The 16,087-nt window shown below is 37.4% G+C and overlaps 1 long non-coding RNA gene across 23 annotated transcripts in view; it reads right to left on the reverse strand.

Annotated features, from left to right (window-relative positions):
• Positions 1-16,087, reverse strand: part of LOC118522266 (uncharacterized) — a 436,304-nt gene that overhangs the window by 79,803 nt on the left and 340,414 nt on the right. For 13 of the 23 annotated variants that reach the window (XR_013447181.1, XR_013447184.1, XR_013447175.1 and 10 more), the window contains 3 exons: positions 7,610-7,704; positions 2,497-2,644; positions 125-1,264 (listed from right to left, as the gene is read on the reverse strand). The exons of 3 other annotated variants lie outside the window; for them this stretch is intronic. This is a non-coding gene — a long non-coding RNA (uncharacterized LOC118522266). Of the gene's footprint in view, positions 1-124; positions 1,265-2,496; positions 2,645-7,006; positions 7,550-7,609; positions 7,748-13,627; positions 14,324-16,087 lie in introns of those variants that run through there. 7 more of the 23 variants (XR_013447174.1, XR_013447170.1, XR_013447187.1 and 4 more) reach the window with 7 other exon arrangements.

The raw sequence follows: 16,087 nt of genomic DNA on the forward strand, positions 1-16,087 counted from the left end.
TTTATCATTTCCATTTCATTGGAAAGATTACCTGTACTGATTTTCTCCCGTGCTATATAAAATACTGACTGTAAACTTCAAAAGGGCATTCAAAATACACATTCCAGTATATCTCCCCAAATACCTGTCATACTGGCGTTCTGTCCCTTAAGCGAGGTAAATTCAATTCTGCCTCTGGGCCACCATCATTGCTGATCCCTCTGCCATATGTTCTTCCTCCAGGTTTTTAAATAACCGGCCTCTTTCCTTTATTCAGATCCAGCTTAAGTGGCATCTTCTGGATGATCAGTCTTTCCCTTTCGCACTTACTACTTTATTTCTTCCATTGCACTTATCCCCACATGAAGTCATCTTTGATTAAATGTTCATATATAGATATATATGTATATTGCCTGTGTCCCTCCACCAAATTATAGCCCCCATAAAGATAAGGATTATATTTTCTTTGCCTTAGGTCCCAACATGTCATAGTTGCTCATTATTATTATTTTTTAATGAATGAATGAACGGCTGATGAATGTAATTTGGGGGAATGCTTAGTTGGTACTTGGCAACTTATCAATCAATAGTTTGGGCTTATGAAATACCGGTCTTTACATTTCTCTAAGAGAAGAAACAGCATGGATGACTTTGCTTACTTGATGGCGTCTGAGCAGAAGCCAGCAGAAGGTAAACTGACATGCGAGTGTGCTAATTAGTTACATCTGCCCTGGTGCTGGCAGCCACCGGAAGGTGAGTCTGTTGAGGGTTTCGGGAGAAAATGTGGGGTCCTTGGGGTGGTGAAAAGCAATCCAAGTTCTCTCTACAATCCCCGCGGGGTTCATTCGCTTGCAAGAGTGACATCAGTGCACTCAATTGAAACTACCAGATTCAGTGAGACGAGCACTAGACGAAAGTGGCAACCACATGTTTCTCCTTAGCGATGGTCCTGGCTGCTGACCGACTCCAGAAAAGCGTTAGGCAGGCTGGGAACTTGAAAGGCCAGAGCAGCAACTATCTTTTGTCATGTTTTTCATAACAAATAATAGCACGTTGTGGAGAAGCACAAGGGAGAAGGATGCCAAGCAGGGCCCCTGAAAATAAAACCAAGAATTCCTGAAGATACGGAGGTTAACAAAGGGAAAATGCAGCTGTTGTGAATGCGGTTTGTGTCCAAATCATCCATCCGGTGCCTAGCGGACGCCTTCGCTTTGCTCTCGCTGTCCCTGAGCAGAGGCGAGAGGGATGCTGGTAATAACAAAGACGGTCCCCGATGATGGCAAGTCTAATTACAGGAGGGAAAAAAAAGTGCAGGGAAGAAAGAGTTTGGTTTTCCCAAGACGTCATTTTATTACCAGCCTGACAGGGCAACTTTAGGGGTCATTTCTTTACGGTCACTAAAATACCAAAACAGTCGGAAAAATAGCACAGAGGCCATAGCCGAAGCCCCTGATGCTTTATTTCTGAAAACATTTTCCCACAATGGCAGCTTTTAAAAATTGTTTTTCTCCTTTTAATTAAAGAAACAATTTTGTTCCTCTGGATGTCTGCAAATAGTCACCAGGATAAAAAGAAGAGGTAGAGTGGGAGGAGAGAAGTGAAGAAATAAACACACATGCACACAGAGAGAGAGAGAGACAGAGAGAGGGAGGGAGGGAGGGAGGGAGGGAGGGAGGGAGGGAGGGAGACCCAGAGGTTTAAAGCATTAAGAAAAGAAAAATATAATACCATTTTTGGGGAGAAATTTTCTGTAAAGTAGGAAAATGTCTTGCCATGTATATTAAGTTAGATTTTTCTTGAATGAGTAATAATCTTTTAAAATGTCTGTCCTTAATCATTAAGTATGCTAAAAAGGAAAAGATAATGAATGCTATAAATCTAGAAAAGATTCTTCTGAAATAGTACTATTTTTCCCACAGATTGTTCTAGTGAAAGACATTGATTACAGTTATCACACAGTTATAAATGAATACATTGTCATTTTTCTTAGTATTAATGATAATCTCACTTTTTATTAACTCAGACAGGACAATGTCAATTAGTCTGAATTCATGAGGATTTACCATGTACATAGCGAAATGTTTAGAAAGAGGAGGCAAACTATTTGTTAAGCACACATATTGAAACTACAAAATCCTCAGAATATCTACTACAGAGTTGCTTGTAAAGCAAATTTCTGCATATCAGATCTTGCAATTCCATTTCTTCCTTTATAAAATCTGACATACTTCTACTGAGAAAACTTGGAATCACAGAGCTTCAAAATCCCATTCAATGATACCGCAAACCTTTATTAGTTGCACATGAAATAGTAAAGTGATTTTTTTTTCTGATAAAATAACAATTATCAGCACTCAAATTACATAATACAATATATATTCTAACTGTAAATTCCTGAAACCATGTTTTTTACTTGTTTGCTTTTGTTTTTCCTCTTGCCTCAATGGTACTGGAAAATGTGGCATAAAAGTGAAAATCTTTAGACCCTTTGCTGTAACAGGCATATTATTTCACTACCTTAGGCAGTTGTCAATGGAGAATGGAGCCATATCAGGAAAGCTTCGAGTATTTCAAAGTAAGTTCTAGATTTGCTTTCTTCTCTCTCTGATGCTGGCATTTCATTTTCCTTCTATAAAATTAGGCAATGATTTCTGCTCTCAAGGTCCTATATGTTAAAAGCATATATTTTAGTTTATAGATCTTTAGAATATTTTTACATCATAAAATTAATTCCTAACTTATCTCCCTACTTTCATTCTGTCCTCTTCTTTCCATTATTCTGTGCAGTAGGGCTAGAGTAATCTTTTTTTTTTTTTAAGATTTTATTTATTTATTTATTTATTTGAGAGAGAGCACACATGCATGAGCAGGGTAGAGGAGAAGCAGAGGGGGAGAAAGAGGGAAAGAATCTCAAGCAGAGTCCACAATGAGCATGGAACCCTAAGCAGGGTTCGATCTCACAACCCTGAGATCATGACCTGAGCCAAAACCAAAAGTCAGACGCTCAACCAGCTGAGCCACCCAGGTGCTTCTCAAGAGTAATCTTCTAAAAAAAGAAGTAAGATCATGGTAGTAGAATATTTTTAAAAATCTTCCAGTAGATTTCCACTGTTCTTAGAATAAAATCCAAGTTCATTTCCGTAGCCAACAAGGCCCTGATTGATCCACCACAGCATGCTGCTCCAGCCTCTTCCCCTACCACTTACCATTTCTCTCACTAAGCTCTTTCTCTTATTCAGGCTGGAGCTCTTACTTCTGCCTGGAATGACTTTTACTCTCCTTTACCTTTGAGTCTCACTTCAAATGTCACCTCCTCAGAGAGCCCTTCCCTGGCTAAACTTCTAAAGTACTTCCTTCAGTTACCGTGTCCTCCCCTAGCTATTTCTTCCAACTGCACTCTTCACAGTCTGTCCTTTTCTTGTTTTGTAATGTGTTTGCTTTATATTTCTGCCTCTCCCAGCCTACTATTAGAATAAAGCTCCATGTAAGGAAAGCTCTTGTCTATTCTGTTCACTTCTATATCCCAGAACCTATCATGGTACTTGATATACAGTAGATGAATTAATGAGTAAATGAATTAATTCATTGATGATGAGAGAGCTCTGCCATTTCTTTATGAAATCATTGAACTTCCAAAGAGGTAGACTGGTACAAGGTAAGACTTCTTAAATCTTGATCAGATCCTATGGACAGAGAGATCTGGAAGGATTTTTATTTTTACTAATATGATTAACCTAGCTTTTTTGCCTAACATAACTTTTTGCTGTGCTTGAGTTCTTTTGTCACAGAGCTATGAATGTCTGTGGCTTTCAAAATGGCCCTATTCTTGACACAAGGAAGCTCAGGAGGCATAGAGAACTGGTGATAGGGCTAATTCAACACCTATCACTACTCATCATCACTGCTCCAGTGATGATTACCACTACTCAGATTTGGAACCCAATTCTTTGTAGAGAGTATCACCAGTGATTCCAATAAATAAAAATTCCAATGTTACCCAGATATTTCTGGCACCAGCTTTTTGTTGAGTGAGATTTTAGAGAGATGGAAGGGATAGAACCAATAATGAATAAATTAAAATTAAAAAAATAAATATTTTTGTTGGATATGTTGAAGTTTTGATGAATCTATTCATACTTTAGAGAATAGTCTAATAGTCTATTCATACCTTAGAGAATAGAATATTCATACCTAGAGAATGAGTAATAGGAGTGTCTGTAACCCTAATGAGATGCTGAGCCCCCAAAGAGCTTTTGGATGGTGACTGGTTACCAAAAAGACCAACTACTTGATTCAAGAGTTGAAGATTTGGGCTAGTCCTACCTCTCTGGAGGAGGAAAACGGAAGATAGGGGAAAGGGGACTGGAGATTGAATTGAAACCTTAATACAACTCTGGACGCTATTCTCTCCTAGATCTTGTCCTACGTGATTCTTCTTTTGGCAGATCTTCCTGATCTGTATCCTTTATAATAAAACTATAATTGTAACTATAGCACTTTCTTGAATTCTGTTATGTTCTAGTGAGGGGGTTGTGGAAACCCCCACATTTTTGGCCAGTCAGAAGTGCAGGTGGCCTGGGGATCCCCAAAGTGAAGCTGGTATCAGAACCAACTGTACTGCAGTACACCCAATTGAAGCAGAACCAACTGTACTGCAGTACACCCAATTGAAGGTGAACAAAATAGCTACCTATTCCCTGAATATTTTAAAACTAATTTAAATTTTCCAATCCCTTCATTCTTTAGAACTGCATGAAGTTCAGTTCCCTCTCCAATATTTTTTTATTTGTATGATATATTTATTATGCTTTGAATGCTCCTAAAAATAGAGTGCCTTGCAATAAAACCTTAGCTACAGGAAGATCAAAATCCACTTGCACAGTATAAAAGGCAAAGGTGAAACAGAAACAGTTACTGGAGTTGAAGAATGATAAGCAATTGAATATAAAACAGTTTTGGGCTTCCTAGCAGCTAAGGCAAAAAGAGAAACATGAATTAATAGTCAAGTAGGATGTCATACATGTGTTCATTAGAGAGAAATGTGTGTGTCTGGGCAAGGGCATGAGGAATGTGTTGTGAATTCAGGTGGGTCTAAGGAATGAGAATTAGAATTCCTTATCTAAGGAATGTTGAACATCTCTTTTGTAATCAATATGATTGTGTATTGCAGTGGAATTCATTGTTTTTTTTTTCATTTGAATTCAATTAATTAACATGTATAATGTTATCACTCTGTTACCCCATCTCCCTACTCCTCTCCCTTCCAGCAACCCTCAGTTTGTTTCCTATGATTAAGAGTCTCTTATGGTTTGTCTCTCTCTCTGATTTCATCTTGTTTTATTTTTCCCTCCTTTCCCCTATGATCTTCTGTTCTGTTTCTTAAATTCCACATATGAGTGAGATCATATGATAATTGTCTTTCTCTGATTTACTTATTTCTCTTAGTATAATACCCTCTAGTTCCATCCATGTCTTTGCAAATGGAAAGATTTATATATATATTTATATTTTTTATTTTTTAATATATTTATTTATATTTGTATTTTATTTATATATAAAGATTTATATATATATACATACCACATCTTCTTTATCCATTCATCTGTCGATGGACATCTGGGCTCTTTCCATTGTTCGACTATTGTGGACATTGTTGCTATATTTCTAATGGCTTGTGCAGAGGTACTTATGGTTCCTTGTCTTTGAGCAATTTGAATTCATGGTCCCAGATCAATTTATATTCCTTTTGCCCATTCAAAAAATTTTATTGAGTACTTAGTAAGGACTAGGCACTGTACTAGATCCTGGGTATTAGGTTATGTCAGTGCATAAGACAGAAATTGTCCCTATTCCAATGGAGCTCACGGCCTATTGGCAAAGGCCAAGATACTCCAATGAACAGACAAATATGAGTGATTATAAATTGTGGGTTTTTTAAAATCTCTCCTCATGATATTCCTCTTTCCTCAACAATTCATCTCAAATATGGTTACAGTTCTTTCCCCCTTATTTTCCAAGTGACCACTAACAGAGTGCATCTATGTCTTAACAGACATTTTTACTCTTGGTTTGGGGATAGTACTGGGAAAATAGTGCACAGAGTTAAAAACAACTTAATCTAACTATCAGATGTCATTCTTTCAAAAATAACTAACCCATCATCACAGAAATTCCACATAGGAAGTCCATTCTGGGCCATCAACCTCCATGTTGCTGTGTCCTGCTTTCTCCTTTCAGAGAACCCCACTTCTCTCTTCTCCTCATTTCACTTAAAAATCCCTGCTACTTTATTTTGAAAATCTTTCTTATGGCTCATTCTCTTTCTTTCAGATAATGTCCAAGGAATGGGGCTATCTGTGCATAGACAACAGATTCATTAAGGTGTGTGCCTACATAAAATATCAGTCTTCTTTTTATTACATCCCCACCCGACCACAAATGAAAAAATATCTTCAGGGTAAAAAACATCACAACCCTGGAAATGTACTACAAATATCAATGCTGAAGGCTTTATTTTTCTTAAATAAATAAATATTTTCCTTATCTATTGCGTTATTCTCTATTCTTCTGTCCAGGTACCCAAGATTGCTCAGAATATATTTAGATTAATATTTAGTTTACACATTTATTAATAGAAATGTAATTAATCATGTGAGCAAAGATTATGGAGTTTATTGACCTTATTTTTTTACTTTATTAACATAAGCTATTTAGACATTTGTATCTATTTATATCTCTATATCTATCATCTGTCTGTATATCTATCTTTATATGGAAGAATGTTATTTATATGTATGTGTGCGTACATATATAAGCAAAAAATATATATATAATTATATTATGCTATGAAAAGCTTGATATTGAGAAAATGATGTTATGCTATGGAAAGCTTGATATTGAAAAAAACAAGACAAAAAGATCATTAGGATAGCTTCATTTTATTTTCTTTTTCTTCAGTTAGGTATTGGTTACTTCGATATGAAAATCATTTAAACCATCTTTTTTTAAATGGCCAAATAAGTGATTGAATGTTTATTTTCTTACAGAAATAAAATGTTATTTGCCTTACTTGATTAATTAATTTTGCGCAATGTAGACATAGGTATTGACTTAATATTCCCTCTACCAAGTACACTTCCTATTGAGATGACGTCAAAGGACTCTGCGGTGTGGACAGACCCATAAATCTACCTAGTTTCATACTGAGATGAAGATCTCCAAACTCAAATTCGGTATAGGTCATAAGCAGTGCAATGAATCACATTCTCCAAAGGCATTTGACCTGACTGCAAATTATTTCCATGTTTTGTAGATGCAACAGACTGTCTCAGGAAACTTTGTCCCTCTTGCCTATAATCCCTGGGAGATGATGTATGGGCATTCTGGGCCCAGGTAGCATGGGTAGCACGGATTCTGACATGGGTATCATCTTCTGGACTACAATGAAGCCACTTTATCGGACTACATTTAGCTTTCAAGAAGTGTTTTTTAAGTGCCTATCATGTACGCAGTACTGGAATAAGAGCTGAAAGGAGAAACCATCATTGGATCTTTAGTAGTCAGTTGAAAACTACTGCAAAAAAAAAAAAAAAAAAAAAGAGAGAGAGAGAGAAAGAGAGACAAAACTCACATTTAGAAATTCTCTTCTCTTTTGCAGGAAGTGGCTCAGTGCAGCTCCTTCTCAGTGTAATACTCTAACACAGTTGGTTGCCAGACACTGCTTAGCTATTATCATACAAAGCAAATAATGTTTAAAGCTAGCAGTTTCCTGTTTGTAAAGAAAACACAGAGCATATAGGAAGAGAGGGGCAGATTTGGCATCGGTTAAGGCTTTAATGCCAAAAAATGAAATACTAATGTAGACCAAAATAAACCACTATAAAATCTGCCTGTCAAAGCAGGACTTATGTCTGTGCTCTGTAGACGCAGAAATAGCCTTTGTATGTGTTCTTCTACATAGACCTCCACAAAAGCTGCTAACAGCTGTGGAGACAGTGCCGAATGGATCTGATGTTGGAGTCAGACCATCAAATCTTTCTAAAAGAGTTTTGATTTATTAAAGTTAGATTATAGCTATATCTGATTTTCTTGTTAATGTATAAATGGGGACAAGATGTCATTTTCCCACCGCTCTCTTTCCATTTACGTACTTTAAATGCACGTTAAAGCAGAGAATCTTTGAGAGAGCAAGCTTTACTGACTTTGGTATGTAATTGTTTACAATCAGTTAAAAGAAAGTACAAAATGGATGGTGAAAAAAATTAGTCCACTATTCCATTTCTATAAAACCAATTCTTATTTATTTCCAAATAAATCAATTAATGGAAGATACAAGATTTAGAAAAGGAACTCCATTATCTGGGCAGCTTCTCTGAAGGCATCCAAAGATTAAGGAAAAACCCATCCTGCTTTGGTCCTGTACTCTGCGGTGAATGTCCCCTGACATATTTGCAACTTAAATGTAACGTGCAAAAACTAAGACTAATTGGGTTCTAACTCGGCTTGAGCCATTAGCTAGCTGGGTCATGTTCAGCGAGTCCTTAAACATGTTTGGGCTTCAGATTCTATTTGAAAATAAAGGGGTTCAGTAGGTTGTTTTCAGTTGTGCTCTGGCGAGGTGTGGGTCCAATAAGTATTTTCATGAAGGTTATGGAACATGGGCTCACAGGCAGGGTTCCCCAGTCCTACTTCAACCAAAGCAGCCCTGCTTCACTCAGAATCATTTATCTTGCCTTCCAAATGATATTTTGTTTGGCAAGGGTTTTGACACTAAAAACAATTAGAGTAGCACTTGATTGTGATGTTATCTCTCTCCTCTTGAAATATATGGCCCTTCCTCTATGGTCTCTAGCTCCTTTATCCATGTTGAGCTACCAGTTCCCAAACAGTTCGTCTTCTCTCCTTTCTGGTTAAGGACTAGAGCTGGGTAAAATTAAAACAAGTAGGTGGGTTTCCCTTATGAAGTGATCCATATTTCATTTGCACAGGAAGTTGTGAAAGCTGTCCAACTGTTGGAAGTGAATCGTTAACTGCAATAAAATAGCTTTAGAGATTTCATAGTGGTTTATTAGTCATTCATTTGTGGCATATCAGCCCCCACTAATGTCAAGTTATGCTCTGGAACTTTTGCAAAATAGATCACACTTAAGCATATTTTCCAGCTCTCATGTGATACGGAACATTTGCGCAGGCTTTTGTCCAGTCTTACACATAGTTGAAAAGATATTTTTGGCTACCTGAAGTACTATTAACTGTCTTTCTATTGCCATATACAGGGCACATTCTCAGCTCCATCTTTTTTGAACTTTCTAAGACACATGTCAATGACAGCTCTCTGTCATTGATACAACTCATCTCAGGCCATTGTTGATTCCTGATCTTCTTCCTTTCTCATGGCTGCTTCTTTTGCTTTCAGCATCAATATTAATTGATGCTTTGAATTATTTTCTCTATGATCTGATAACAGATCTATGCTTAACCTGTGTTCCCTAGCCTCTTTATTAATCCCTTTCAGGGTTTCATGCCCAGGTAAGATGATGCCCACATCCACACCTTCGCCCTGTCTTCTTACCTAGTCTCTAAGTGCCTATTTCTTTTTGGTCCATGACATCTTCAATAGATGCCACAGCAACAGCTCAATTCATCTGTCTCAAGTTAAATTCATCTGTCTCAAGTTAAATTCAACTATCCCCACTCCCCAACCCTGCTCTGTTTTTTTCTCTCTCATCCAGTCTATTCAAATCTATCTGTGGCTAGATTTTCTACATCTTTTGTTCCTAGAAAAGCAGTCTTCAGACTCCACCCCCCGACTATTACATATCTTATTCAAATTTAACAGAGTAAACTAACAAAGGTACTAGAATAACAGTTCTAACTGAAGCAAAGTTTGGAGGCTCCTTATCAACTAACACTTTCCCTCCCTCACTTTCCTCCATATCCCCGGTAGGAGACGAAAGGTTTGAAACCTACTGCCTTAAAGTTCATAATTGATTGTTGTTTTCCTTCACCTTCTTTCTCTACTTTGTCACCAAGCTTCATATTTTTTAAATTTCATTATAACTTCTGGAGTTTTTCTTTTTAAATCACATTTTCCATCCTTACTCTGTTAACACTCATGGGTAGCTCTATTTTCAAGATTCCTGTCCCACGTCATTTACACCATGGGTCTCATCACCTACTTGTTTTCAAATTAGATTTTGAATGGATTAGTTTTGTCTCTAATACAGTAAGTACTTTAAGGGATTATTTTTTTCATCCATCCATCCTTCCATCCATCCACATCTATCCACCCATCTCTTTATCTATTTATTGAGTCCACCATATGCCAGTCACTGTGTTGAGCACTGAACTGGAACTGTAATTAACACAAATAAGATTTCTGCCTCCATGGTGATATTCTGGGGTCCTAACTCTAACAAACCTTGTATTTGGAATGTTCATTTAACACTTGCTAATGAATTGAATAGAAACTGATTAAATATCTTTCTGTTTTTTCTACAACGAGGGATTCATATTTCCTTTCTATGCCTTTTTATTAGGGTTAATTGAGTCTAAGGCAGTGGCTCTTGACAACAGTTGATTTTGCCCTTACTCCCATCTCTGCCCCCACCCTGGGACATTTTGTAGCTTCCGGAGATATTCTTGTTACAACTAGAAAGGGATGGGGGTGCTGTTGGCACATAGTGGGTAGAGGCCAGGGACACTACTTAACATCCTACAATGAACAGGACAGCCCCCTACAATAAAGAATTATCCAGTTGAAAATGTCAATAATGCCAAACTTGAGAAACTCTGGTCTAAGATACTGAAGTCACCTAAATTCCTTTTCTTAAACAGTAAACTATTTATTTCACTTATTAGGTGTTCTTCTTCTTATTTTTACCAAAAATCATGAAATTCTTCCCCTTTTAATGCCATACTTTGGGCTTCTTTGCTCTTACATCCAGGCACTATTCAAGTTACTAGCCATCAAACAGGAAAAATGACAAATGCTTTTGGATATAAGATACTCTGGCTGAAGGTTACATAAAACCCTAATAAAACTGGCCCAAATAATAAGACCTATTTTTTTTTCCCCTTACTTTAAGGAGGCCAAAGAGAAAAGCGGCTTCACAATTGGACAATTTAGTAGCATAATGTTGAAATCAAAGGCTTAGGATCTTTCTATCATTCTACTCATATATTCATCATGTTGGCTTTGTTCTCAGATGGCTTTCCTCTTGACTAAAAAATCCATGGTATCTTTCCAGGCAACTCATAGAAATAGAAAATATAGTCAGTGGGAGAAGTGGGACTGTTCCCTCCTGTGTATATCTATTTAAGAGCAAGAAAATTTACCCCAAAGATATTTTTTCTTGTCATATTGTGTAGAAATGAGTCCCATACCTATCCTTAACCAATCTGAGGCAATGGGAATGAAATACCATGATTGGCTCAGACTAATCAGAATTCAGCCATGAATGGTCATATGGGAGATGGGTGGACACTTGAACAAACTTGGGGCTCTGCCAGCAAATAAAGGGGAAGGTTGTTGGAAAAGAGATTACAAATGAGCACCCATTTTAACTATAAGATCTATAGTTGAGGTCCTGACTATTCATTGCTATTGTAAGTCCCAATGTACTTTTCAGAAGAACAAAGAAATTAGCCTGGGCAATTTGGCTCTACTCCAAACTGGATAATTGCCTTCAGTTTCTAAAGTTTAAAGTGGAGAAATCATTCCTTTTTCTTAAAATATGTGAAAACACATTTCTACTTTAGAAGTGACTATCACGACTAGGACGAAGGGTGAGGTGAGTAAATCACCTAGGGTGCAAAATTTAAGGAGGTACTCACATTTTAGAATGCCCCCTTAAATTTTGTGCCCTAGACCCCTCACTTGCCTCACCCTAGTCCAGGATCTGATAACTATACTATAATGTGGGCTTTAAATGGCAATAGATTGAGGTTTTAAATATTTGAGGATAGACTCAAGACACTCAGCCTACAATGCAACAATTTTTTTTTTTTCTATGAAACACCTTGAAAATAATTCCTTGCTCATGGAAAGACAATCCTGGCCACTGGGTATATAACAAAACATGGCAATAGTTTTCTTTGAACCAGGAAAACTTGGTTATAAAATGATTTTAAAAATACTTTTCTCTTGAAGCCTTGACATGATCAGCACTGGGCGTGACCTAAAGATGGAATGAGGAACATGAACGGATGACTGTTTCCTTAGCAACAAGAGCCATATGTTTCCTTTGAAACATGAAACCATAAGAAACTGTTCCCCTATATTTTTCTTTCCTCCAGTTTAGTGGTTCACACAGTAGGGGTATAAAATTTTAATATTTATTCAACCAATATTTATTGAAGACCTACCATATGCCAAGCGATAATTATATTTTAAAAATTTAAATAGGACTTCTTTTACCTATTATCCATTCAGCTACATTATTAGATGTATGGGCAACTCTGTAATGCAAGTAATCTACTAAAATCTCAGCTCTGACTGCATATAAGAATCGCCTAAGCAGCTTTTAAAAAACAAAGATGCTGAGGCTCTAACAGAATATGGTTCTGTTGTGCACATCCAGCGTCGGCATTTTTTAAAAGTGCCCCCAGGTGATTCTAATGTGCAGCTAGGATTGAGAAGCACAGCCCCAAGAAAATTTATGGCGTTGATAAATCAGCTAAACAATTTGAATTACATCAGTTGGAGATTAGAGTTTATAGAAAATTTCAGAGGGTGTAGTTCAAATTCTTCCCCGACTTACTGTTTTTCAGGACAAGGTTTCAACAAACTAATAAATCAGGGCCCCCCAATTAGTCAATTGCTATATCTACCTTGGGTTTTTGGATAGGGAAAGAGCCGATGGCAGGACTATAGCTGCCACCAGACCCACCCAAAATCTGCTTCCCCACAGCCTCCAGAAACTATGTCTAGGAGAATAACAAACCTAGAGGCTTCTGTCTTAGCTATGTCTCTACTGGATACGCAACCTCAGCGGTCTCCGGAAAAAATGGCCCCACCGCCTGTCCGAGCCCCTTCCTGCCATTGCTCCCAGAGACTACTCGACTTGGCCACGGTCAAGTGTGAGTGAGGGTATAGAGAAGATTTGGTCTTCTAGTTCTAACCCAGAGTTTGGGCCATATCTTGGATGGAGACAGATAAGACTCTTATTCTCAAACCTGCTTTTTGTCTTTGTTTTTTAATTAAACACTTGCCAAGTAATAAAAGACAAAAAATTCTGATCTCTTTTAGTTCAGATGCCCAAATATTAGAAAGCTGCTCTTTTTTTAGGCCTTTTTACAAACATTCGTTGATTTATTGTTCTATTCCACAGGACACATTCGTGGAGGACCTACTGTGTGCCAGGGCTGTGTTAAGTAATGAGGGTCCAGATGTGAAGAGTGCATCATTCTAAGCACCATACAACTTAGATAAGGATGCAAACAGGCGCACAGTTTGTTTGATACATGTGTGATAGAGGTAGGTCCGGGGGCTATGAGAATTCCAAGAAATAACCTATTAACTGAAATTGGAGGCTGAAATTGGAAAATAAGTCAGCTAAAGCTAAAAAAAATAGTAGGGGACATAACATACTAGTTTAACCTACTATTAGTAAGTAAGCTACTAAAAAAGTAGTAGTATGTAAAAAAAAAATGGGTGTTACAAGCCAATGGAGAGAACTTTGCCTTTAATTCATCCAGCAAATATTTATTAAGCACACAGTATTGAGAACAGTGTGGACAAGGGAATAAAACAGTTGACATGGGAGCGTAGTCCTTATTTTTTTTTTTTTTTAGCTGAGATTGTGTTTAGTAGGAAAGGCAGATATTAATAATAATGACAATGGTAACAAAATAATATTGGTAAAAAATCACTTTTAGGTGCTCTAGAAACTTCCTACCAAATGGTGGCTCATGAAATAGTTAATATTGGCCTAACCAGAGAACTCATGAGTAAAGCAAGTCCCATCCCAGACCTACTAGATCAGAATCCTCATTTTAATAAGCTCCCTAGGAGAATTATGTGCACACTTAGGTTTGAGAGACAGTGATCTATGATATGCTAAATGCTTTACATGGATTACCTCCTAAAATTGCACAGCAACTATTACGAAGGAGGTACCCATTTGCACCTCTATTTGATGACACCTGAAGAACTGGAAGCTGAGCTAAGGTCAGTCATTTGCCCAAGGTAGCACAGAGAGTAAAATGGCAGAGTCGTTGGAATCATAGTAGGTTGACTTTCATCTCCATGCGTGCTATGTCTACAAACAAAATAATACTTAAAAAGTAACAAGAACTAATTCAACAAGTAGCTCCACATCTTGAAAGCAGATCTGGATTTATTCTACAAGCAGAAAAATCAGAGGTTAAATCATTTTTTTATTCAACAACCACAGCAATCTATCTGCATGATCTCATGAGGAGCTGCACTGCACACAGAAGCTATGGAGACATAAGAAAGTCACTATGGGCCCTGTTACAGTCAATGGCTCCAACCAGACCTCCTCCAGAGGTTTTGAGAAGTTGAGGCTACTAAATCATTTGCAGTCATCAAAGCCCTATGCTGAATTTCCTGGGCTAGCATTCCTTGGGCACTGGTGGGCCTGCCCAGATTAATACCTGAACTACGGTTTATCTTCTTTCTACAACTTGTTGAGTTAGTCCCAGATAGTATGCAACATGTGAAACGACCACTCAAAATTCTGTCAGCTGCCTTGAATGGAGGTGGGAGAAGGAAGAAACTACCATGTAGCAAGGGAAAACAATTCCAAACAATTTCTCAGCTAGTTTCAATCAGCTGAGTAATACATTCTTCTAGCAAAAATCAAAACAGAATAGTTTTCAAAAATGTCTTATCAGTTAATGCCACAACCTTAAACTTTGGTTTTCCTAAGGTCTTTTCAAATTCAAGAGGTGACATGCAGGAAAACTATGTCAAATTCACTTGTTTCCTTTAAGAAAAGACAAGGCAGCTCTCACCCAGTTTGGATGACTGTTTTGAAGTCTATTTCTAAAAACGACTTAAAAGAAAGATGACTGTAATCACAGATGCGATGTGGCAACATTCCATAATGAAAGAAGAGATTTTTACCCCTCCCAGGTTTGGAGGAACTTAGGCTGGATAATCCAAACCATTGCTTCTAAGACTGCACTGTCCAGTTCCACACATTACATGTGTAGAGGGACTTCCTCCATTATAATCACAATCCCCTGTAGTTAATGTCTCTCTCTTCCATCTGGGTTTGCTGGTAACATCGATAAGTTTGTAGCTGACTATTTCTTTTAACAGAGAGATTAAAAAAGTTTGATTTGCAAGGTATCTCAATGGTGCCAGATCACATTAAATCGTTTTACTTTTTCAGAGGGAAAAGGAACCACTTGCATTTTTTTTGTATGGCTGCAGTGGGAATATCCTGTAGGTGGTTGATGGTACAATTACATAGAATTTTTCTGTGCTTTTAAAGATGCAACTGACATGAGAATAGCAATGGGGAAACATCAAGTTCTCAGCATGTGGTTTGCTGGAGAAATTATTTTAAAATGTAGAGCTTTAGGATCGTCATTCTCATTTGTACGGTAAAAACAGAAAGACAGCCATCAAAAAGGATATAACTGATGGTATAGAGTGAGTTTTGCAAACTTATGCCAACTTAAATGGATTGTAGTGGGTGTGGTGTGCTATGTTGATGATTTCAAGCTCTTTTAAGACTCTGAGGATAAAGAGAATAAGAACGCAGGGATCCTTTTTTTAATCTCTGCTATATAATTGTGGTTGGGGGTGGAGGTAGGGGTAGTTACCCACATGCCAGATTATTTGCCGTATCTGGCCTAATATCTCATTACTCATTTGACTACAAAGAACTATAATACTTTCCTTTTTCTCAAAGGCTCTTGCACCATTATCCCTATTTTGCTGTTGCCACCCCCCAGGTAATTAAGTCAGGAAGCCATCAGTGGCTTAGCAAGAAACAAGTTGATGCAATCTGAGCAGTGAATGACGATTTAATTCTCTTACTGGGCTTATGCCTAGAAGAGTTTGAAAAGCCTTTTATGCATCAATCATTATACATAAACCTTAAATCTCTATCATTTTTCATGGGAAGAAATC

Source organism: Halichoerus grypus, chromosome 4, assembly GCF_964656455.1.
Source record: "Halichoerus grypus chromosome 4, mHalGry1.hap1.1, whole genome shotgun sequence".
In the NCBI taxonomy this organism is placed as follows: Eukaryota; Metazoa; Chordata; class Mammalia; order Carnivora; family Phocidae; genus Halichoerus; species Halichoerus grypus.